This window comes from Crocodylus siamensis, chromosome 13, assembly GCF_052110815.1.
Source record: "Crocodylus siamensis isolate JL-2025a chromosome 13, ASM5211081v1, whole genome shotgun sequence".
NCBI classification, from domain to species: Eukaryota; Metazoa; Chordata; order Crocodylia; family Crocodylidae; genus Crocodylus; species Crocodylus siamensis.
This window is the reverse complement of record NC_143407.1, coordinates 6,614,386-6,637,327: the sequence shown is the minus strand read 5'-3', so window position 1 is coordinate 6,637,327 and position 22,942 is coordinate 6,614,386. Positions and strand designations below refer to the sequence as shown.

The 22,942-nt window shown below is 54.4% G+C and overlaps 1 protein-coding gene across 3 annotated transcripts in view; it reads left to right on the top strand.

The window, feature by feature from the left end:
• Positions 1 to 91: 91 nt before the first annotated feature.
• The window catches only part of TFEB (transcription factor EB), a 44,727-nt gene continuing 21,876 nt past the window's right edge, over positions 92 to 22,942 (top strand). The window contains exon 1 of one of the 3 annotated variants that reach the window (XM_090025264.1): positions 92 to 298. The gene's annotated coding sequence lies outside the window, so the exon portion shown is untranslated. Of the gene's footprint in view, positions 299 to 14,326; positions 14,450 to 22,942 lie in introns of those variants that run through there. The other 2 variants (XM_090025262.1, XM_090025263.1) reach the window with 2 other exon arrangements.

Here is a 22,942-nt window from a genome sequence, read left to right as displayed (position 1 = left end):
CGGCCGGGAGGAGGGCGGGGCGGGGCGGGGCGGGGCCGACGAGCCGGGGGCAGCGGCGGCGGGACTACAGCGCCCGGCATGCAGCGGGAGGAGCTCGGCTCGACCCGGCTCGGCAGCGCAGCAGGTCCCGGCCCGGCCCGGCCCGGCCCGGCCCGGCGCGCGGGGAGCGCTGTCCCCTCCCGGCCGCGGGGCAGGACGAGCCGAGCCGAGCCGAGCCGAGCCGAGGCCGCGGGACGTGGAGCCGCCGGCCCGGAGCGGGGCGCCCCAGCGGCTGCGGCGCTGTGACCTTCACCGCGGGGTGAGTGCCGCGCCGCGCCGGGCCGCGCCGGCCGAGGGCGGGCACGGCCGCAGCCGGGGCGCCGCTGCGGGCCGGGGCGGCCTCCCCCCGCCTGGGCTGTTAGCAGCACCCCCCGGGGGCGGCCTCCCATTATGCAGATGGGAGAACTGAGGCACGGGGGGGGTTAGTTGCCGCTCTTCACGAGCCTAAGGCAGGTTGTTTCCACACCCCCCTGGGCGCGCTTGTCTCTCATTGTACAGATGGGAAAACTGAGGCGCCGGGGGGCCAAGCGGGGTTTCGCTGCCACTCCTGGGTGGGCCGTGGCTCTGCCCCTTGCTCCTGCGCTGCGCAGGACCCCGATGAGCAGGGGGCCTGCTTTTCTCTGGTTTAAAACCCACCCCCCAGTTTTCGGTTTTGAAAAAAGTAACCCCAAATCCACGTTTTTCCCTGATTAAATTGAAATGTCACATATATATATATATATATATATAGCGAGTGGTGTTTCATTTTAATCACGGAAAATATGGATTTGGGGTTACTTTCTTTTAACCAAAAACGGGGGGTTTTTTGAAATCAGAGAAAATGTGGATTTGCGGTTACTTCTAAAAAAAAATCCCCAAAAGTAAGTAACCCCAAATCCACATTTTTTCTGTGATTAAAACGAAGCACTACTAATCTCTCTCGCTCCTTAAAATAACCCCAACTCCATATTTTTCCATGATTAAAATGAAACACCAGTACATCTATCGCTGTCTAGATAAGGATAGAGATATACATCTATCTGTAGTGGTGTTTCATTTTAATGATGAAAAATATAGATTTGGGGTTCCTTTAAAAAACATCCCCAATTTTAGGTTAAAAAAAAAAAAAAAGTAACCCCAGATCCACATTTTTTCCATGGTTAAAATGAAACGCCACTAAGATATAGATATAGATATGGTGGTCCTTCATTTTAATCGTGGAAAAACGTGGATTTGTGGTTACTTTATTTTAACCCAAAATTGGGGATTTGTTTTAAATCTGAGAAAGCCAGGATCCCTGCTGATGACGCCGCGCAGGAGCGTGGCGGTTACAAGCCGTGTGAATAGCTAACTGCGTAGTGTTATTTCATTATCTCACGACAAAACCATGCGCCGGCGCTACTGCGCGGTAACTTTAGGACTGGGCATTTAGTTACCACTTTATTAAGCAAGTACTAAGGTCAATGCGCAGTACCTAAGGTGCATGAATGAATGTGTAGACGCGCCCAGGGAGTGGAGGACTGGACTGACTCCCATTTGATGTTCGCAGTTGGACCCTGGGTGCTCGGGGCAGTCCCGAATTTTGAGCCAAGAGAAGCTGATGTCTCCATGCGCCAGCCGGGGCATGAGGCAGGGTGGGAACTCAATGAACGCTGCCTGCCAGGCCGGCTCTGACCTCTCAAACCCTGTGTGCCCAAGTGAGATGTGGCACAGGCCCGCTTTCCTCGCTGGGACAGCACCCCTTTGCACAAGAATAGCGTGCTGGTATTTGAACGGCAGCTTTGGCTCCATTAATGAATTAATGAATTGCACAGCAGGAAGTGTTGCGACAGTTCCCCGGGACGTGTCTTCTAGCCCCCGGCCTGTCAGCTGATGGGGAAATTTCCCTTTTTTTAAAGTGTGGGTTAGTTTGACTTTTCCTGAGTTGTTTTTTATTTGGGGCAATGCTCAAGGGACTTTTGCATGAACCGATGGCTTGGCCCTAGAGAAGACTTGGTGATATTACTTTAAGTCAGAGTTGAACAGATGGCAGATGCTTAGAGGAGTGTTGGGGTTTTTTTTTCTCCACTCCCACCTCTTCTTTTAATTTTCTCTGCCGCATTTGTTTGACTTCATGCAAGGCTGCTCCCATCAGGGCTGGGGGTTGAAAGGGGCTGTACGGGCCCGGCCCTGTTCTTCAAGTTATGGAGGCTGCTGGGTTGCCACCGAAGTGTGTTTTAGGTGGGGCCTTTTAAAAAAAAAAAAAAAAAAAAAAAAAGGGCTGTGGCTTCCCTTTCCTCTAGAGAGTTTATCCCTTCAAGCCCAGCACCCTCGGGGAACAGGATCATTCAGGCTTGAAAGCAGCAGGTCTTTGCCGACCAGAGCTCTAGCTGTCTGGTTCCAGTTGCAAGATATGCAGTGTGACTTTGTGGGCAGCTGATTGTTTGTACCTAGGTAGATTTTGCATTGGCAAAAGGCGCTGCATTGCCACAGAGCAGCCCTGCCAGACAGGTGGTGCCCATATTTCTACGGATATAAAGCAGCCACCTTGAAAGCCCTAAAGAGGCTCTGGAAGAGCAGGAGTCACGTGAGCTGGGTGACAGGATATGCAGCGCCGGTAGGGAACGCCAAATCCCAGCTCCCCGGAGTAAGAGCCATGATGCAGCTTAGGCAGAAAGGCTTGGCAGTGGGTCGCTTGCTGATGCCAGAAAGGTCTAGGATCTTGGAAAGCCTCATGGATGGTTTGCCCGACTCCAGGACACTGTGTGTCCCGGAAGATCGCGCCCCTCCTCTCTCTGCCTTGGACTGATTACAGTGAATGCTGTTACTACTATTTGATCCCATTCTCCGGTGGCTCCTGCTTGTATATACACAGATATAATTAGAAACTGTCTGCTCTTGCTTTAGGGCTATTTGCAGAGGACAGTGAGGCCTGGTTTTCAAAGGCATGCGGGGCTCACCTCATTCAAGGGCTGGCCCTTATCAGTAGGAAACAGGGCCAGGGTGTGGCGAATCGTGACAGCGTGAATCTAGTTCCCATGTGTTTTGTGTTAAGGCCGTGTGGTTTGGGTCCATAACAGCAGGATGTGACTTGGTTGAAATCAGGCCTCGCCTCCCAGCCTGCGCAGAGGTTTCCGAGCTGCCTGCTGGAGACGGGAGACTTTCTCTTCCCTTTCCAGAACGGGCCGCCGGGAGTCCTGTGTTTCCTTGTGACTAAAGCGATGAATCATGCGCGTGTGTTTGTGTTTGGGGCCGGGAGGTCAGTGTGGTGCTTTGCTGAGATAGAGGTAAAATCTGACTCAGTGGAATGAGCGGCAAAATCTGCCGTACGACACTACCAGGGCTGCTGCAGGAAGCCAAAGGCGGCAGAGGCAAGGCGAGAGGCTTCCCCCATGCCACCCAGGGGTTATGGGCGTAGCCCTAAAATGCCCACCTGCTTTTCCCTCCTGCTGGGAAACCTGGTGCTCTTGTGGCGTAGCTTTTTGGTGCTGTGTTGTAGGCTGCCATGCTGCCCCCCGATTAAATTGGGGGCTGGGAACCTCTCGGAGGGCTCGCGGTGCCCTGGCTTGTGCAGCGGCAGGGCAGGACGCCGTGTGCGCTGCTGGAAAGGGTTGGGAAGGAGGAGGCCGAGCGTGGCGTTGCGTTGTCTTCGTCCCAGCACTTCGTGCCGCACATGGGGCGGGGATGAGCGCTGGTAGGGGAGGTGGTGGGCTGTGTCCCAGGCAGCTCTGAGTTGTGGTGCCGGTGAGCACCGTGGGGCGTTTGGTGTGGCGCCTCTCTAGCCCTGCCCTGGCGAACGCTGCATTAAACTGGGCTGCATTCAGCGCCGTGCTGCTCTTCGGGGCATTGTTCCCCATGACTTTGCCTGGGGTTCGGTTAGTCCTTTAACAGCCTTATTAGCTGAGGTTTGTAGGGTCTCTTGGCATTGGCGGCTGGCAGGGGGACTGGCTATGAGCTGAGGTGGAGAGCTACAGATCTTAAAGTGAATCTTTAATTCCTTCTTCTGATCGAGCGTCATCCCGGTGAAAGGCGCTAGGTCGGCCATCCTGGGAGCTGGGTATGGCACAGCCACGATGCCTCATCCCTTTTCTGAGACCTCTAAGAAAGGCGTTCCCTGTGGCCCTTTGCAGACAGGGCGGGGGAGAGTGGTGGAAAGAGCTCCTCCTGGAGCCGTCCCATGTCTCAGTACCTTTGGCTCCAGCAAGATAGATTTCTTTAGCTTTGTCTTCTCTCTCATGAATACGGAGCAGCAGGTAAATTGAGGGAGAGGACACCGGTTTCGTTTGCACGCACAGTTCAGCCCCCCAGGCTAAGGATGGGCAAGTGAGCAAACAGTGTGTGGCTGACGTGAGGTGTGTGGCGGAGCTGGAAGGGCATGTCCGTGCTAGGGTGATGAGGACCAAATAAAGACTTTTACACAGGGGAGTGATAAGACCCATTAGGAACTGGACTAGGCTCTTCTTAACAGCCACACGGGCACTGCTGTCTCTCTCAGTCCCTCTCTCCCTGTTTCTGTCCCTAAATCTAAATCTAGATTATTTGTCAATGTACCTCGGAGATTAGATAAAGGGCAATGACCTCCATGAAATAAAGAGAACTGGAATGACACTGGCTTTCATCAGCGCTTTGATTTCTTCTATATATTGATTGTGCATGCACAACTGATAATCCTGGTCTCTGTACCTGCTTATAGGGCCCACCATTGTATAGCATTTGCACCCCCCCCCCGGTGTAGTTTTAAACCAAATAGTGGTGGTGGTGATTTCTTTCTTGCTTCTTGGAGGAAGAGCTGAATACATCAGTAGGAATGTCTTGGGGCGCTTGTACCCGTTATGCATTACGGTTTTGGGCTGCCTTGTTTGAATACAGGCAGTTGAGTGCACAAACCACTGTGCTGCACATCTGTCTGTGAGTAGGAGTGCGGTTGGGTATATGCCGTGGGCAAGGGACGATGAGCAAGAGAGAGACTAATCTCAGAACTGAGCATGGCATTTAATTGGTTTTTTTCTTTGCATTGCAGTCAAACCTCGGAGCCCAAGTCATGGTCCAGTTGTGCTAAGTGCTTTGCAAACCCAGGATGAAAAGGCATGCCATAACGAGTTTGCAGTCTGGTGGTTTGTCTACACACAGAGTTGTCCCTGGTTAACTCTGTGTGTGGACACTATTCTGGAATACAAATGCCTTGCTCCTGTTTAACTGGGTGGAAGCGGGAGGGTAGAAGGAATGACAGGGTCTTGTAGCAGTGAGGTCCATAGATCAGGTCCTGCTGCCACGAGGGCTCCAGCTCCTGCTCTCACTGAGTCCTCGAGTCCTTGCCTGTGGGCCGGTCCCTTCCCTCTGCTGATGGGCTGTGGTCATGGTGAGAGGTGACAGTGGCAGAGGAAGAGCTGGTCTTCCAGGGAGCCAGAGCTCATCCCACTCCAGCAGGGATTTGTGGGCTTCAGAGTACAAAACCTCTCAGGCTTTTGAGAGTGCTCAACATGCTGCTGATCTTTCATCCCAGTTCCCACAGACTTCTCCCACCTCCCCAGGACTTTCAGCTGCTGTCATTGAAGTCAAGAGTCAAATTCTCATTGATTTTAACAATGCCCCTGTCCTGTGTACATGCATATTCCTAGGCAGGTGCAGCAAGGGACGGAGGTACCCACCTCTTTGCTTGCCTGTCTAAATAATAATGCGTTTTCCTAATGAAGGAGGGAGGCAGAGGAAGGTCTGTTAAGGGCCCTCCCTGGAAATGCTCCTGCAAGTGCTTGGGTTGTACAGATGGCAAGACTGGCATTTCACGTTGGCATCTGGAAGCAGTGGCTGCATAACCGGGCAGTCCTGAAGGCAAATATTTCCTCCCTGTGTACATCATCATAACCCCCAGGGATAGGCTCTTTGTGATGGGCTGAGTTAGCAGTGCCCTGGGGCAGAGGTGTATTTTAATAGTGTTGCTGCTGTTAGTCATGTATGTTTGGTAGCACCTAGAGCAGGGGTGGGCAACATGCAGCCTGTGGGCTGGATGCGGCCCGCCAGGCAATTCTATCTGGCCCGCGGGGCCTCTAAAAAATTTAGAAAATTAATATTTATCTGCTCCTGGCTGCCTGTCATGCGGCCCTCAATGGCTTGCCAAAACTCTGTAAGCAGCCCTCCGCCCGAAATAATTGCCTGCCCTGACTTAGAGGGAAAGGGTTGGGAGAGGAAACGGGCCTAGGAAAGGGAAGTGACTTGGCCAGGGTCATGCAGCAGGGCAGTGGCGGGGTTAGAAATGGAGTCCAGGTACCCCAGCCACCCACCCCCACGCTGCCTGTCCGTAGTGTGCAAAAGCTCCATCCAAGCCTGTTTTTCCAGGCCTTGCAAGATGGCAGGAACTGGGATTTTCCAGAGCAGGAGGCCCCTCTCTGTAAAACTCCCCCATGCGAAAGATTGCCAAGAGCCTGGGTGCTTTCCTGGCTCTGATTCAGGCTGACTTGTGACAGTCGCTTCCAGACAGCGGCCTCTGCGGCAGAGGGTTTCCTTTAGGAAAGCTATGGGTGCCGAAGCCCTTGTGCTCAGCGCTTTACAGTATTGCAAGAGAGCCTGGCACGGTGGGAGGCTGGGAGCAGGGCTAACAGAGCAGCACATTGCTGGGGAATCACGCAGCAGGCAGGCGTATGTGAGGACCTGGCAGCTTCTGTGGCTCTGGACAGGGGTGTGAAACAGCCCACTTGTCCCTGGAGAAGCACAGCGTGGGGGAAACCTGGAGTTGCAGGAACTGAGCCTGTGACGTGTGGGAGTTGCAGGAACTGAGCCTGTGACGTGTGGGTGGAGCAGTGTTGTCACATCCTAAGGCTTAATAACTACTAACACTTTAGCAGCAAGAGGTGGCCCCGTCATTACTGACTTGGCTGAAAACGGGACGTCTTCGAGCTGAGCCCTTGAAACGCCAGGGACGGGGCAGTTTGATCCACTGCCCAACTACACGATTAAGCAATCGCTAGATTGAGATGGCACGAACATGCATCTCCGTGCCTGTGTATCGCATCCTCCCAGCCGTTGGAAGCAGCAGAAGGCAATTCCCGCCACTTCAACCTTACTTCCCCATTGGAAATTGTTTCCTGGGAAACGTCTACAGCGAGCCACTTAATGACTACGAGGAAGATGAAAGCTGGAGAGGGCCATGCTAGAGAGCCCAAGATTGCCGTTCTTATCTTAATAGCAGGAAATGCTTTCTGAAGTGGTGGCAGAGAAGACTGAGTTGAATGCACTGAGAGGCAGAGGGATTTTTTTTCTCCTTGAAGTCTCACAGAGAGGGGAAGCATGCACTAGTTCTGCAATCCCTGCCCAGCAAGGCGCCCCTGAAGGTCCCTTGGGATTGATAATCATGTCATGCCTCTGCCATGTGGTGGTAGATTTTGAGGTGGGAGGAATCAGCCAGGCAGAGACGGGGTGTTTCTTAGTGAGACTGGCTTTGTTGAAATGTGTGCGGTAGGGACCCGGTGCTTACAGATGGCATTCAGACAGTCTCTTCAGTCCGCAATTTTGGACTAAATGCCTCTGCTCCCTTCTCAGGAAGCACCTCAACACCTGGAGCTGTATCTGGTTCGAGAAAGGGAGCAACCCCTGCATAGGCGTATTCCCAACGCGGTATAAAAAAATCAACCTAACCCAGCACATACGGACTGCTGGAAAATGCTTTTTAACCAGAGAGCAACTCGGTGTTTCCAACAGCACCATGCAAAATGGCTTCTCTTCACAGACGCGACTGGCATGTTAAGAAAAAGATCTTGCCAGACTGTGCAACCTTGCCGCCGGTCCCATGGTCGTAACAGCTCTCATTTATATAGCGCCCGTTGCCTCAGAGAAACCAAAGTGCTTTACACGCTGCTTCGACCTGGCCTCTGCTAGTCAAAACATATAGCAGAGTGAACCTATAAATATGGAACTATATTTTAAAAAAAAAAAGGAGAAAGAAATAAAAACCACGCAATTTTCCTGTGGGCAGAGGAAGAGAGAAAGAATGAACCACATGTGACAGATGTTCGTGACATTGCTCAGTGTGTGCCTGGAAGGCAACTCCTACTATGATGCTGGGGGCAATATAAGACTCTCAAGAGAGTGTAGCTTTAAAACAAAAGGGTTATGAAATGAATGGATAGATGCCTGGGCTTTTCTTCCAGGTTCTGCCATTACCATGGTCTGTTTTTAACTACTAGGGAAGAGGGCCCCCCCCCCTTTTTTTTTTTTAAAGGTGAGGGGTATAAATCAGTGGCACAGAGGGAAATGGTGGATTCTCCGTCTCTCGATGTCTTCAGATCAAGCCTGGATGCCTGTTGGGAAGGTATGTTTTAGTCCAGCACAAGTTACTCGACTTGACCCAGCGGGGAGCTAGGCAAAACTCTTCTGCGTTGAGTAAGAAGTCAAACGAGATGACTGGAACGGTCCTTTCTGGCCTGAAGATACTAGGATATATTCCAGGTTTAAAATGTGTTTTCCAGCAATCTGTATGAGCCGGGTTAGGTTGATTTTTTATAACATGTTGGTAATGATCTCTCCCACCCCACCACTCTTCTGCCTGCACGGTGGTTTCTGTGCCTGCTAAAGATGATGATAATATTAGCTATGTGTGTTGCAGGAGGAATTGTGAGATTTCCTTTGTATTATTAAAGTGACCTGTGACTTTTGGCTAGACATTACTATCAATCTACATATTGATTATATATACTCAGCATTCATCATAAGTTATTAGCAAGGACAAATTCCAGTAGGTTTCCTAGGCTTATTTGGTATGCGTCCTCGCTTAAGATACGTGCTGCAAAGCTGGACTTTCACTTGCTTGAATGCCGTTAAAACCTTGGAACAAGGGGCATCAGCTGGGAAGCAACTTTTATTTTTACTTCCTTTTTAATTCTAGAGAGACCCCTCCACCCCAGTTTAACAATGCTGTGATTTCTGGTGGGTTTGCTTTTTTGTTTGGAACTTTTCCTAAAATATATAGCTACGAAAGGTGAGCAATGTCCATCCCCTGTAACAATACTACACTACTGTCTGATATCTAGAGAGTCACCTGCTTAAAACGGAGAGCAGAATAGGAGCTGCTAGGGTTTAGAGACTTTGCTTGGAGTATTTATTGTATCCACTATGAGCTGGAAGGTTGGATCAAGCTTAATGGAAATAGATTTTATTTGCGTTTTTCTCTGTGTGTTGTCTCCATGGCTTCTAGACATCCCTCATCTTATGCCTTGTCTGTGTGGGCAGGTTGAAATTAAATCAGTTTTTAAACTAATGCATTTATGCTAGTGCAAGCCCCTGTGTAGACATGCTTATTTTTGGTTAGCTGAAATGTATGATCAGCTGATTTACTCCAAACCGGAAAATGCCCCTCTCTTATTGGAATGAGTGTCCCACAGGATTTTGTACCGGCTTAACTGCATTTATTGTTATGAATTATTTGCTTTGAGAGCCCCAGCTATGCACCAGCATTGGCTGAGCACTGCACAAACCCAAAGAGACAGTCCCTTCTCCAAACCCTTGCAATCTGTTTAAATTCCTGCATTGAAACCAGTGCAACTGTCTCATGGCAGCCAGGCCCGACACCCAAGCGTACCAGCATCCCTCATAGCGTCAGCGTTGAACACGGGATTTATTTCATATATAAAGGAACGTGAAACTGGTATTACGGATAGGAGGAAGGGATCCAAGGCTTTTAAAGTTCCCTGTGTACATACTTGTTGTGTGGCATCCGTCCATCTGTCTCTCCACCTGCTTGTACCTGGCTGGTCTTATCCTTCATGCCCCTTTAGTGTTGCATCCCGGTGGCTCCGCTTTTAACGCGAATATCTGCCACTGATCCCCAGGGTATCGAAGCCAAGCACAATTGTGCAGCTCCTGCCTGAGAACTGGGAAGTCCAGTGGGGTGGAAACAGAAAGTGAAAACCACCCGTCTGGCTTTTTTACCGACCCAAGCGGGGGGAACTGCCAGCACTTGCAGGATCCTTGGTGAGAACCAAGGCGAGGAGACTCCACCGGGGTGGCTGTTGACTCGGGGCGAATCGCTGCTACACCAGGGGGGATCTGGGCAGAAATGAGAGCAGCCGGTTACTTGCTGGATTGGTAAGATTTCTTCCTCACCTGGCGCGAACTTTCATGAAAGTCTCCAAGCTACGGCGAGACGGTGCGTGTGTGGCCATGTTATCAGGTGATCATGTAAACCAGAGAGGAGGAAGAGAGACAGATACACTTGGCTGGCTGGAAAGATATCTTTAGATATGGGGAACACAGGGGATTTTTGGGAGAAGTAGGGGGCTGGGTGGCTTCCTGCAAGACTGAGAACAGCCCGAGCTTGACAGCCGTTCTTCCAGGGTTTGCAGGTGCCTTCCTCCTGGGCCAGAAGAGACGAGGACTTGTATGTAGGTGGATGTCAGGGTGGGGGCAATTGAGGGGGCTGGTGAGAGGAAACCTCTCCTCTGGCTACCCCACCCAGGAAGGCGAGGATGCAAAGGGCTGTCAGATGCATAAATCAGGGTTGTGTAATACTAGAGCCAAGGGAGATGCTTCATGCTAATGCCGCGTGCAGCACAAATCCAGGCTGGGGGGGAGAGAGGGAGGGTGGGCGGCTGCTCTGGGTCTGTGTCATCACCGGAGAGGTTTCTCCTGGGTGACAGCTGACATCTCTCTTGCCTCTCCACCTCCCTCGCCTGGAGCTGGTTCAGGGCACGGGGTCTAAACCTCATCTTGTCCGAATCCCAGCTCTGCAGGGCCACATTAGTGTGCCCCCCTCAACTCAGGCCGGTCCCCATCTCCTCCTCTGGCTTGTGCCTGCGATGGGCTCCGTCCCTTCCTCTGTCTCCTGCGTGCACGGGAAGGCCAGGCTGCAGCACTGATGAGGCACAGCCTCATCTTGCTAGTGGACACGGGGCCCCCAGCATTGCAGAAACGCTCAACCCCGCTATCTACAAGGTGCCGAACTTAGCAGGACCTGCCCTTCGGTGGAATTGCCCCAGGTTCATGGCAAAGTCATTCAGATCAGAGTCCAACGTGACCTTCGATAGACTCTGAAACCCGGGGATGACCGGGGAAGGGTGTCCTGCGTCTTCCTGCCACTTCAGGCCCAGGTTTCTGGCCTGGCACGCTGACCTCCAGGCATTTAGCGTCACTAGAAGAACAGCCCAAGTGGCTCGGCACTGGGACAAAGGTAGTGGCATGCCAGAGCCGGGGCAGTCGAGCGGTCTGTTGGGAGGTCAAGTCACAGCCTGTCCTCGGACTTGTTTATTATCGGGTAGGAGCGACAGCTGCAGCTCCTGCCTACGGTAGAGGCTGAGTGCTCCTGGGGGATCGGCGTGCGATTACCATGTGCCATCCACCTCTGGTAACCCTCCCGGCCGCCTGCCTAGGACCGGGTGCACCGAGGTTATCATTGTTTCCTCCTTCCTGCTGCTTTCCAGGCAACCGGAGTGGGGGGTAGGAAGGGGAATGAGTGGCCGCGGGGAGGGGTGGGCGATTCTCACGTACGTCGGTCTTCAGGGAAAGTTAGGAGGGTCCTTTCGCTACCAAATGCCTTGCATTTCTCTGTCCCTTTATTTGAGGATCTCTGAGCGGTGCTGTAACCCCAAAAGCCTCTCTGTAAGCTGTTTAAGTGTCGTCATGTGCAGGGGGATGTCAGGACGCATAGAGGGAAAGGTCCTGCTTAAGCTGAGGACCCACAATCCCAGCTGGAGCTAATGGGTGCATCCAATCATAGGATTGTAGGGTTGGGAGGGGACCGCCTGAGGCCATCTAGTTTAGCCCCTGCTCAAGGTGGGATGCTCAGCAGCTCTGTCTTTCTGACCCCAAGGTGACTTGCCTGGGGTCTCACGGGTCAGTGGCAGGGGGGTCTGACTGATCCAGTGCCTCTTTTGCAGTAGAGGTGCAACTCAGCATAAGTTTTGGGGAGTTGCTCTTGCTTGACACCTGTCTGGTCCAGAACAGCATCAGGCTTTGCCCAAGTACTGCTCGCCGTTAGGTAGTACGACTCCCGCCCCATCACCCTGGCCGGCGCTGGGACTGCTTCTTCGGGAGGGGCCATTATAAAATGTGACCTTTGCTGAGGTTCAGCTACGGTGCTGTTATTTCCCTCGTGCGTGCTTGTGTGTAGATCCTTTCCCAGCCTTATCCAAGGTCATTCCAATTTTCCCCTTGCTGTCCAGCTGAAAGGCTGAAATGATAGGGGTGGGGGGATTAATCACTCGCTGCCCAGGCGGCCTGGGGCTCTTGTAGCCTCGCTTCTAGGGTCACCGAGCTCAAATTGATTTATTGTGAATCGAGGGACATTCTCCCGCCTGTTCACACGTTTATTTTTAATTGCCTCTCTCCGGGCCGGCCGGCACCTGGTTTCTGATAGGACAGAGACTCGTGAGCACTTACTCCTTCTGCCCTTGGAGGGCAGGACCTCAGGGCCAGGCAGGTGAAAGGGCCTGTCCGCTATGGCGGGCCCTACCTCTCCTTTCCCTACCACCATCCCGCTTTCAGCAACTCCTTTTTGGTTCCCTTCAGCATGCCATCCAATGCCCCAGCTGGGGGGCATTTGAAATAAATGCAAAGGCTCCCATTGTCTAGGGAAGGACGTCAAGCAGGTCGGATCCTGCCCCAGGTGCACGCTTTGGAGGGCATGACCCCCATTAGGCCCCTGGCCTCTAAGCGGCAGCCAGTGACTTTGAAGTGCAGTTGATCATTTATCTCTCTTGGCCCTAGTTTGCTTTTCCCCACCTGGCTGATGGGTTTGGAGAGGGGGAAGGAGCGTCACCAGCAAGACGAGCTGCTTTTTTAACCCTGCCATTGCTGCCATAGGCAGCAGCTAAGAGGATGTCAGCTGGCAAGAGGATTACCTGGCCCTGGCGCCTCGCCCCAGAGGTGCTTTATTGACTGGTGTCTGCCCCCCGCGGTGGAAGCAGTGCGGGTGCTACCTGCAGGCTCACAGGTGGATCAGTGGGGCCGATGAATTGCCCCTCGTGGGTCCTGGGACTGCCCATCTCCGTGCAGCGTGTCATGGCAGCGTGTCACGGCCTTTATAGGCAGGGGCTGCTCCAGCCTGGGTCCTGCGCTCACACAGGATTTGCCTCCCGCCCAGAGCACTAATGTTTTCACCGTGCAAAATATCTGGGCCACTTCCAACTGCGGCATTTAGTGCATGGATGGGAAAACATTCGGCCTCCGACCCAAGTGCCTGTTAACAACACGGCAGCCCACGTCGCTGAGATGCTGGCGCTAAAAACAGTCCCTTTGACTCAGTCGCTCATTGGCCTTGTCAACCGACTCCTGCCTTTCTTTGCCAAGTTACCTCCTTCGGAGGAAGTCCAAGGCTCGCTGTGCCTTTTAGAGGGCCTTCTCCCTTTCAAGGCGTGCTGAAGGTAGCCTGGACCCAGGCGCTGCTCTGACTGCTGTGGGCGGTCGCCTTCCGTCCATCTGCCCCGCGGATCTCCTCGCCCCTGCCTCTTTCCACAGCGGAGTTGCAAGGGCAGAATTTCACAGTTTGCCACTTGGCTTGTGCAGCAGGATGCCGAGGATGTTTAGGGACAGCGCAGTCAACCAGCTCCCCCTCCCGCCTTCTCCGTTGTGGGGCACGAGCTGTGCAACAGTTCCCAGGGCAGAGCATCCCTGGTGCGGTGATCGGTAGAGCCGGCTGCCCCACTGATGCGTGGCTTGAGCCGTGAGCTGTGGTGCACTGCCAGCGCAGGACTACCCCTAGCACAACTAACTAGCCATTAACGAACACAGAAGACACCAGCCCAGTGCTGGTGTTACGTGGCCAGCACGTTGGCTGGTCTCGCAGACGTTGTATGCTGTGGCTACCCCTCCAACCCAGACATGCCACCCCAGCTCCTCCTGCGAGCTAGTGTCACTCCCAGTACAAGCAGACCACGTCACTGGCACAGCAGCATGTCACCAGCCTGTGACCAGGACTCTGTGGCTTGCTGTACCCGTGTTGCCCGGTACGGGCCACTCTGGGCTAGACTGAGATAGTCTTTGAAAGGATGGTATGCGCCGTGGAGAAGGTGCTAAGGATTATTCATGGATTCCTAGCGTGTAAAGCTGGAAGATAACATTAGATCATCTAGTCCGGCCTCCTGGACGGAACAAGCCGTTACATTATTCCCGTGTGAAGCTTAGGGGTCGGGCCTGATAAAGAAAGCAGGGGACCCAAAAAGATGCCCCCCTTCTGGATTCAGTCTGTGAAGGGACCCGGCCTCCTGTGACTGAGCCACGCCGGGAGCTGCCTGGGATTTCTTTCTGATGATGCACGCTTCCCAGGACCTGCCAGGGGCTGAAAATAGCTGGAGTGTCACCAGCCAGCCGGCTTTTATCCGCTCGGTGGGAGCTCTTTGGGTTTGCCGTAGGCTCGGGAGTCTTCCCCACCCCAGAGCCAGATGCTTCCTGAGCCTGGGGGATTCTGGCAGTCACCCTCTCATGCTTGCCTAGGGCAGGAGGCTTTGATGCTCCAGTTTCTGAGAGCTTGGTAAGGAGCACTGTGGCCTCTTCTCTTTGCTTTTCTCTCTCTGTCTAGCCTGAGGATTGCAGAACATGGCCGTGTGGAGTCTGGCAGGATCAGGGTCTCTTTGAAGGGCGACAGCCCGGCATTGGCCCCGTTATTCTTGCTGGGGACTGTGTGGGAAAGACGGTTCCCGCCCGGCGGCGGTTCGGTCTCGGGAGCGTGGTGGGTCTGTTTGGCAGCAGCGAGTGCTCAGGTTCCCCCTTGCGTGGCCGGAGGGGATTTCTGCCCTGGTGCCTGGTGCGACGTCCGGGCTGAGGCTTGACAGGGCTGTGGAGAGCAAACTTGTCCCATGGGGCTCCTTCGGGGAAGGCTGGGGCTGGCTAGGGGAAGTTTGCCCTGCCTGGATGCTGCGGGGATTCGGGTGTGCCGGCCTTTACCGCTGCCATCTGCCTGCTGAACTCTCTGAGATGCCTTCTACACTTCCCCGCCAGCCAAGGGGATGGATGGCAAGATGGCCAAGGTGTTTGCCAGCTCTGCCCCCTCGGGGAGGGCCGTCAGTGTGCCCAGGTATGTCCCTCGCCCCCCCAGCCCAGGGCCCTCCTCCCCGCCCCCAGAGCTTTTCTCTGCAGGAGCCCCCAGAGCTTTCTCTCCCACCCCATCTCAGCAGGACAGAGCACTCCTAATGTAAAAATAGTCATGGCCTTTCCTCGGAGGAAGTGCACAGGGAGGGTGCAGCCCCCTGGCTCCAAGTTGCATGCCTTTGGCTTGGATTTTTTGCCTTAACCAGACATGGATGGAGCTGGCTGGCAAGGAGGGCACTCGGGAAAGCTGGGGCCCCCTCCCTTCCCCCTCCCTCCGAACAAAGTGAAGGACTGCATGCATCGACTGAGAACAAACAGGCCTTCCGTGCTCGAGCTTTTCAACAAGTGAAGAGCTAAAGATAGGCCTCTCAGCTGGCCTGGGAGCACCAGCCTGCCATAGGGGCCTCTTTGGACTGCACACAAAGGGGGGAGGCAGCAAACAGGCTCCCCACAAGGGAGGGTGTGTATCGCAGCCCCACGGCGGCGGTGCCAGCTGCACCGGCCTTCACACACAGGGTCCTTGTCACGGCCCCCGCGGAGCCGGAGTCGCGCCACAGCGGTTCTTGTCGGGTGCCCGTGGGAGCGGGAGGCTCCTGGCATCGGTGTCGCCGTCAGCGCCAGGTGCTGCCCATGTGGCTGATCTGCCCTGTCTCCCTGGGGAGATACCTGCTGCCCTGAGCAGGGTTCACCACGAGGGTCCCATGTCTCGTACTCCTTTGGTGTAAATCTCTGAGACTCTTGCAGCACAGAGGCACGCTGCGAGCATCCCGGCAGCGTGATCTGCTGCGTCCAAGAACCCCTCACCTCTGTGGGAAAGAGCATCTCTCCCCACCCCTTCACCCCGGGAAACACGGCTCTGCATGCATGTGTCCCTGCCCTGCCTCCAGCTCCCCACCGTCCCTTAAGCCCGGTGCAGCACCGGGATATGGGCAGTGCCAGCTGTGAGTGTGCAGAGGGGCTTCCCTGTGCAGCCACATGTGGTCCCACGTTGCTGAGTCCAGCAGCTGCATGCGCTCCCCTGCACCTGAAGAGGCAGAGGTCGCTCCATGCCAGGCTCTGCCGTTCGTGTCCTTAGTGAGAGGAAAACGGCAGCGGTTGCCTGTATGAACCCTGAATGGCAGGCAAGTGGTACCAGGCCTGAGGAAAGCAAGGGCAGGGCAGCTCGGGTGTCCTGCAGGGCCAAAGGCTTGTGTTTATAGGAGCACCGGGGGCCCCCCCGATCCAGAGCTTGAGGCCAGGTTGGAGATGGACCTGGACTTTGCATCTATGGGGAACGTCATAGGGGTGTGGGGAGAGGGGCTAGTGGCAGTCAGAAGAGGATGATTAGGGTGGCCACCACAGAGGACATTCTGGTTTTCTGTCCTCTATTGATATGAAACCCAACGCCTTTATGTCCTCTATTTTGTTCTTCAAGAGAAAAATAGAGAACATAAAGGCATCTCGTTTCTTATCAGTAGAGAACAGAGGACAACCGGACTGTCCTCTGCGATGGCCACCTTAGGGCTGATCCAACCCTTGGTACCATCTGGTCATTCACCCCAGTGTCCAGGTGAATGGAAGCTGCTGAGTTAGCACCGTACCAATTCACACCTGCTTTGCTCTCCCTCCAGACCGATGTAAATGACTCCACCTGGAAATAGTGCAGGGAGAATTGGGGCCTGGGGCTATCTTTTCTGCCTGGACAAAATGGTGTGACCCTCTAGCTCATCAGGTTTCTCCTCTCCCTTCCCCAGGGAGGAACACTACATCAACTTTGCACCAGCAGGCTGGGAGGAAGGGGACACCTCGCTTGCTTGCTTGCTTGCTAGGTGATTTCATTCAGCTCTGACCAGTCTGGACTGGGTCCAAGGCTCATGTCCTTATCCTCAGCTGTGGTATAAATCAATGCAGCTCCACTGATTTCAGTGCCCATTTGCATCCACTGAGGCTTTGGCCATGGCATGTAGCTATGCTCTTCAGGCGGAGGGATTTTTAAAAAGACTTTTTCTTTAAGGGGGAAGATCTCTCAAATTCCCTGTCTCTTTTGATGGCCTACAATCTAATCGGATAGGGCTGGATAAGCACACGTCTCCCCACCTCAATCCTTGGTGCTAACAGCATCTGAGAACCGGTGAGTCAGAGCCAGGGTTACTGTAGATCGCCACAGCTCCCTTGAAATCAGTGGAACTACTCAGATTTACAGTAGCCAGAGGTCTGGCCAAATGCGTTGGGTGGCTTGAGTAAGAACATGATTCATTTACAAGGGCCAATGCAAATAGCCGAGCATACTCATCTCTGAAATGCACCTTGTTTCCCTTTGAATTTCCCAGCCCCGAAGCAGCGAGCTTCACTATGACTACGTGTGGCTTAGCTGTCTTTCCCTGCCACTTCCCGGCACTGCTTCCACTCGTGCCAGCAGCCGAGGCCAGAGCACAGGTGTAGGCAGAGCTCAGGCCAACAGCTGATGCTGTAGCTCCCAGGGTAGTTAGGCCGGCTGAAAGCTGGTCTTGGCGACCCTAAGGATAATATGCTGCCACTGTGCCTATGGGATGTTGGAGGATGGGAGAGAGGAATTGCTTTTTGCCACATGGTCTGGAAACACCGGCCCTGGTGTCATTGGGCTTTCCCCCGATCCAGGGTTGCAGCACCTCACTGTATCGGGTCAGGGGCTTCCCTGCCGTTGGAAGTGCCAGCTTTGGGATAAAGTGTGTGACCAAGGCCCTGACCCAGCGTGGTCAATAAAGATCACGTGACCTTTTTCGCAAGAACGAGGATGTTAGTCTCTGGGTCCTGGCCAAATTCCAACTTGGGCAACTGCATTCTGCCCATGTCGGTTTTTGCCTCTTCCCTCCGTGCCTTAGTTGCAGGTTTGGGATTTTGCCTTGCTTCCTGCTCCTGCTCTGGCTTGCTAGTCACCTCTTAAGCAGCTACTGGGCTTTCCCTGTACCTCTCCTCTGGAGGTAGCTGCATTTCAGCTGCAGGAGCAGGGATTCCTCCTGCATTTACAAGGAGGGCTGTTTGTAAAGCACTCCCAGGCTGTTTTGAACACAAGTGTTGCAGCTGAAACACAAGGCGAAGAGTCAGCATCCCTGGGGTCTCGCAGTTCTGCCGCCGGCTCCTAGGGTAAGTCATTTCACCTGCCTATGTCTGAGTTTCCTGCTCAGTAAAATGGAGCTGATAATTCTTGCTCCCCAGGGCTTTGTTGTCCATACAGAAGAGGTGTCAATGAAAGGCAGAGTATTATGAAATGCAGGAAGGGAGTATGGGGCTCATGGCTAGGGGAGGGGAACCCAGGAGGCCTGACCTCCAGTCAATCCCTGCTTCTAGGAAATGGTGCGTTAGAGCAGAGATTGGGACGTCTTTGTTTCATTTTGCCTTTTTCCCCACTTTGCTGTGTAACCTTGGGTGAATCACTTGGTCTCACTTTATGCTTCAGTTTTTCCAGCTGTAAAATGGGAATAGTCACCAGGGCTCAATTAATGACTGTAAAGCACTTTGAGATCCTTGGATAGGGCGACAATCGTGGCCTGGCCGAGCAGAGCCTCTGTGACACAGGGCACTGGCAGAGGAACCAGTCCGGGGTCCATGCCATGTGGCAGTCCAGGATTGTGCCCCTTCCTACGCATCGCGGGTGCCAGGTGAGATTCTGCAAGCAGAGACAGGGGGTGCAAAAGCACATCTCTTCCCAGAGAGGTGCTAGGTCCTGCAGGAAGAAGGCTGGTGGTGTGGTGACAGCTCGTGGCAGTTGTTTCTAGCTGAGGTTTTTTTTTTTAGCCCGATTAGTAATTTCTTTGTCACATTAAGAGAATGAGACAAGCAGCCGGAGCCTTTTGCAACTTCCTCTCTCTGCTGCTGCTGGACGCTAAATTAAACGCGGGGTCCTAAAAAATGAGGAAATGCAGGCGCTGGGTAAGAGTCGGACAGACCTGCCGGGGCACTGAGGAGGGCTCGCTGCCGGCTGCCTCCTGTCCAGCGGGCATCTGATTGCCCCTCGCCGCTGCCCCAGGCTGCTGAGAGCCCCGCTCCGCCTTCAGGTAACGAGACTCAGGAGCGCGCCATGTATCCGTCCCCTGCTCCCCCCAGCCAGGTTGGAGAGAGAGGGGAGCAGTGCCTTGTGTTTGCCTTGCGTGGGGTGGATCTGGGGGTACGCAGGGCACCGTGCGAGAGAGTGCAGGTTCTCCGTGATGGAAGGAGAGCTCGGGTGTGGTTTGCAGGGCAGCTTAAAGTGCCGGGGGGTCTCTGCTTGCAGGGGTCTCTGCAGGAGTGGGCAGCCCTGGCTGGGAAGGGAAGGGGCGGTGCAGAGAGGCAGTGCCCCTGGGGTGCCCTGGCAGGGGGGTCAGAGGGCTGGGGTAGTTCTTGGGAGGAAGCCGGGTGCCTGCGCCTTCAGTCGTCAGCCTGTGTGATGGCTTAACAAGGAGAAAACAAGAACACGCCAAAGCCGCAGGCCCTGCAGGGTGTGAGCAGGAAACGTCTGTGCCTGCCAGGGCAAATCTCAGCGCTGAGAGCGCCTCGCTCTTCCACGCGCTCTTGGGCGCTGGGTCTCGACTGCCTGGGGCTCTGGGCTGGGCTGGACGGGTTCTGGGATGATTTGGGGGGTCATTGGCACTGTCCCCATCACGTGCCTTCCTCCGGCCCATCTCCGCTGCGTGCTGCCGTCTCCTATTGTCACCTGCTCCATCCCTGTCGGCTGGGAGCGTAGCGCCCCGGCTCTGAAGAGACCAGCGCTGATGATGGGGAAGGCTCCCTGCCGCCTGCCATGCTTGGCCCGTGCTGGCGGTAGAGGGTTGTCTGTGCCCCTGCTCAGGGAGCTGGCTGCCTGCGTCACGGCAGCATGGCTGCAAGTTCAGACTAGGAACCTGAATCGAATAGCCAGCCGGGAGCTAAAGGAGGGCGGTGGTGTCTGCGCCCTCTGTGAATAAGTCCCCTCTTGCAATCTCTCCTACACCAGCCGTGCCAGGTGCTGCTGATCTAGGGTAGGGGCTGCCAAAACGCCTTCCTTCCCCTTTCAGAGTCCCCCTGCAGCCCAGCCTCCTGCCCCAGAGGCTGCCCCTCCGTTTCGAACACGATCGTGGTGGTCAGTGGCCTCCTGTATTCAGGCCCCCGTGGGCTGGATGTGGCTCTTGGCCTGTGGCCGGGCTGTGAAGACGTGCCCCGGGAGGTGGAGAGATCTGCGTGGTTCTCGCGCCTGCCTACAGCGGCATTTAATGAGGGTCTGGACGTCCAGCCAGGCCACTCCGTGGTGGGCACTGCCCTTTCCTCTCCCTGCCTCTTAGTGGCATTCAGAATAGAGAAAGAAGGAAGGAAGGAACTGTGTGTGTGTGTGTGTGTGTGTGTTTAAAGAAACAGAGTTATTTTATTTTCACATCTTTCTTCTCTGTTTCCTTGTCGAACACTGGGGTTTCTCTATGAATCGGCACAAAGCGAGGGGGGACAAAGGCCTGCTTCCCCAGCCTCCCTTCCCCACCCTCTTTGGGTGCCTTCCCACTGCCTCAGTAGCTTGAAACCATTGCAATGTGTGTATTGATTTTTCCATTCATTAGTTGCCACTGTGGACCTTAAATAACGTTCCCTTCCCCCACGCAGCCAGGCCGGCTGGCCCAGGGGATTAGCACTGGGTGCTGAGCCTCCTCTTTCTAGGAGGCCAGCTCAGCGGCCCGAGTTTGGCGAGTCTCGCTTCAGACTCCCATGGCAAAGCGTTTGAGCCATTAAAATGAAGCCTTTTGTGTTGGGAGTCTCTCTTCTGCCTGCAGTGGCCATCAGGTCGGCGGGGGGGGCGTGGAGTATAGGGTGGGAGGCCTGTCCTGCTTCATATGGTCCGGCATGGATTAGTCTCTGGGGCAGTCAGCCTGGCTCCCTGCACTCTCCAGGGAAGCGAGTGTGGCAGCATCTAAGGGGACATACCTGCCTCTCTGAGGCCTCAGGTAGCTCCTTATAACACGGATGTGCCTAGACTTGGTAGGCAGGAACTGCAGAGCTGCTGTACCGTGGGCGCTCCAGCTGTGCCCCGAGGGAGCCCAGCGGTGCCCCTGCCTCTGCAAGGACAGCCGGCGCTGGGAGGGGCAGCATCCCTGCTGCGAAGCAGTGCCCCCCCTTGCAGCTTCCTTCTGTATCCCCTGCGATATACAGAGTGCCCTAAACGGGCCTCCATAGGCAGGGTCCCTTCTCTGCCAACCCACGGCTGTGTCAGCCACTCACCGGGGAGGCAGCAGCATTTTCTCTTGCAGCAAAAGGGCAGTTGGTGCTTTGAGAAACCTTGTCCTCCTGTGTTTGAGCATTGTTGAAGCCTTAATGTCTTTTGCAAGGGACTTCGCCTGAGGCCGTGAGGGCCCTGTCCCGGCTCTCTGCAGAGGGGATGCATGTCATACCGCCCCTTCAGCCCCTCAAGTGTGAATGATACAATTTGGCGTGGCCCTTCCTTCCCTTGAGGTAGGGCAGGGGACTGTAACCTAACCACCCCGTATGCTTTGCATGCGCTATATCTGGAAACCAGCTTGTTACCAGCTTTATTTTTAACCCCTGGTTTTTATTTTGTTCCATTCTGTTGAACATCTGGCCCAGCCTCCCCCAGAGCCAGGCGGTGACGAGGACGGTCCCAGTGCCTGGGAGCTCCGGCAAGGGGAGCATGTTTGAGCCCGGCAGCTGTTGCTGGTTGTGGAGGGAAGAGCTGCGAGCAGGGCAGGGTGTTAGGCTGCCATTCCTGCTGTATAAATAACTACGGGGCAGGTTTTATAGTGGCTCTAGATGTCCTGAGCCGAGCCAGCTCCCTGGGGGTGATAATGGGCTTCCGAGCAAGTGGAGCAACGAAACGCCTGGTAACGGGCAGCTCCGTGGATCTGGTCCATCGCCGGGCAGCAACTGTACGTGACTTCAAAATACATATACGTGCCCCTTTGCCAAGCGGATGACCTGATGCCCCCAAAGCAGCCTCCCCGGTGGGAAAGGATTGCTGAGCTGCAGTGCAGTCTCATGGGAGCTGCGCCTGGGGAGCCCGGCACCGGGGGGAGGAGGTCATCACTCACCTTGGCACAGAAACCTTCACCCGAGCACAGCTTTGCACTCACACCTCTGGCAATGCTTTCACACCCACCCTGTGCTCCCTGTACCCAAGTGCAAATAACAGCTCAGGCTCCCAGGCTCCAGGGGATCAGCGCCCTGTGCTTTCGTCCCATGGTGACAGGTGTTGCATCGAAACCCTCGGGCATCACTAATCTCAGTTAATTCTGTTCTTGGTGGAACTGCTTTACACTGACACCAAGGTAAAGGAGGCACGGCTTTGGCAAATCCCCACAAAAAGGTACAACGTTCCCTGAATAACCTGAACGTCAGAAATACCACTGAGGTATTTTCAAAGAACGTCGAGTTTTTTATTCTGGCAGCATCCTGCACATTCCCATCCCTCCATTCACTTTAAGAGGGGTATCGGGAACTGTCTGCTTCCCCACTGCAGACTTCCTCACAGTCAGCTCACAGTGGGTATGATGCTGCTGTCATTGCCACCTGGATCAAACTGAATGGAGATTTGCTTTAAGACCAGCATTTTGCATTCCACATAGTAACTCACCCACTTGCAGTACGGTGAGGCTGGATTTGGCAAGGAGCTCAAGCGTGGCACCCAGAAAGGCTCAGTGCTGACAGTCTAATTTTTCTAAGTGAGAAGAGAGCTCTTCTGAAAAACTTGGCTCTTAACCAATGTCAAGTAAACCACTGGAAGAAGTTACCCAGAGGGGTTGGGGAATCTCCATCCTTGGAAGTTTTTAAGACCCAGCAAGACGAAGCCTTGGCTGGGATGGTCTAGCTGGGGATGGTCCGGCTGTGAAGTTGGACAAGAGGACCTCCTGAGGTCCCTTCAACCCTCATTTTCTATGATTCTATAAATTGTGTGCAGTGCTAGATAGACCCGCACTTTCACTGATTTAATTTTGTTTCTTGTCTCCTCACTTGGGTACTCAGCATCTTG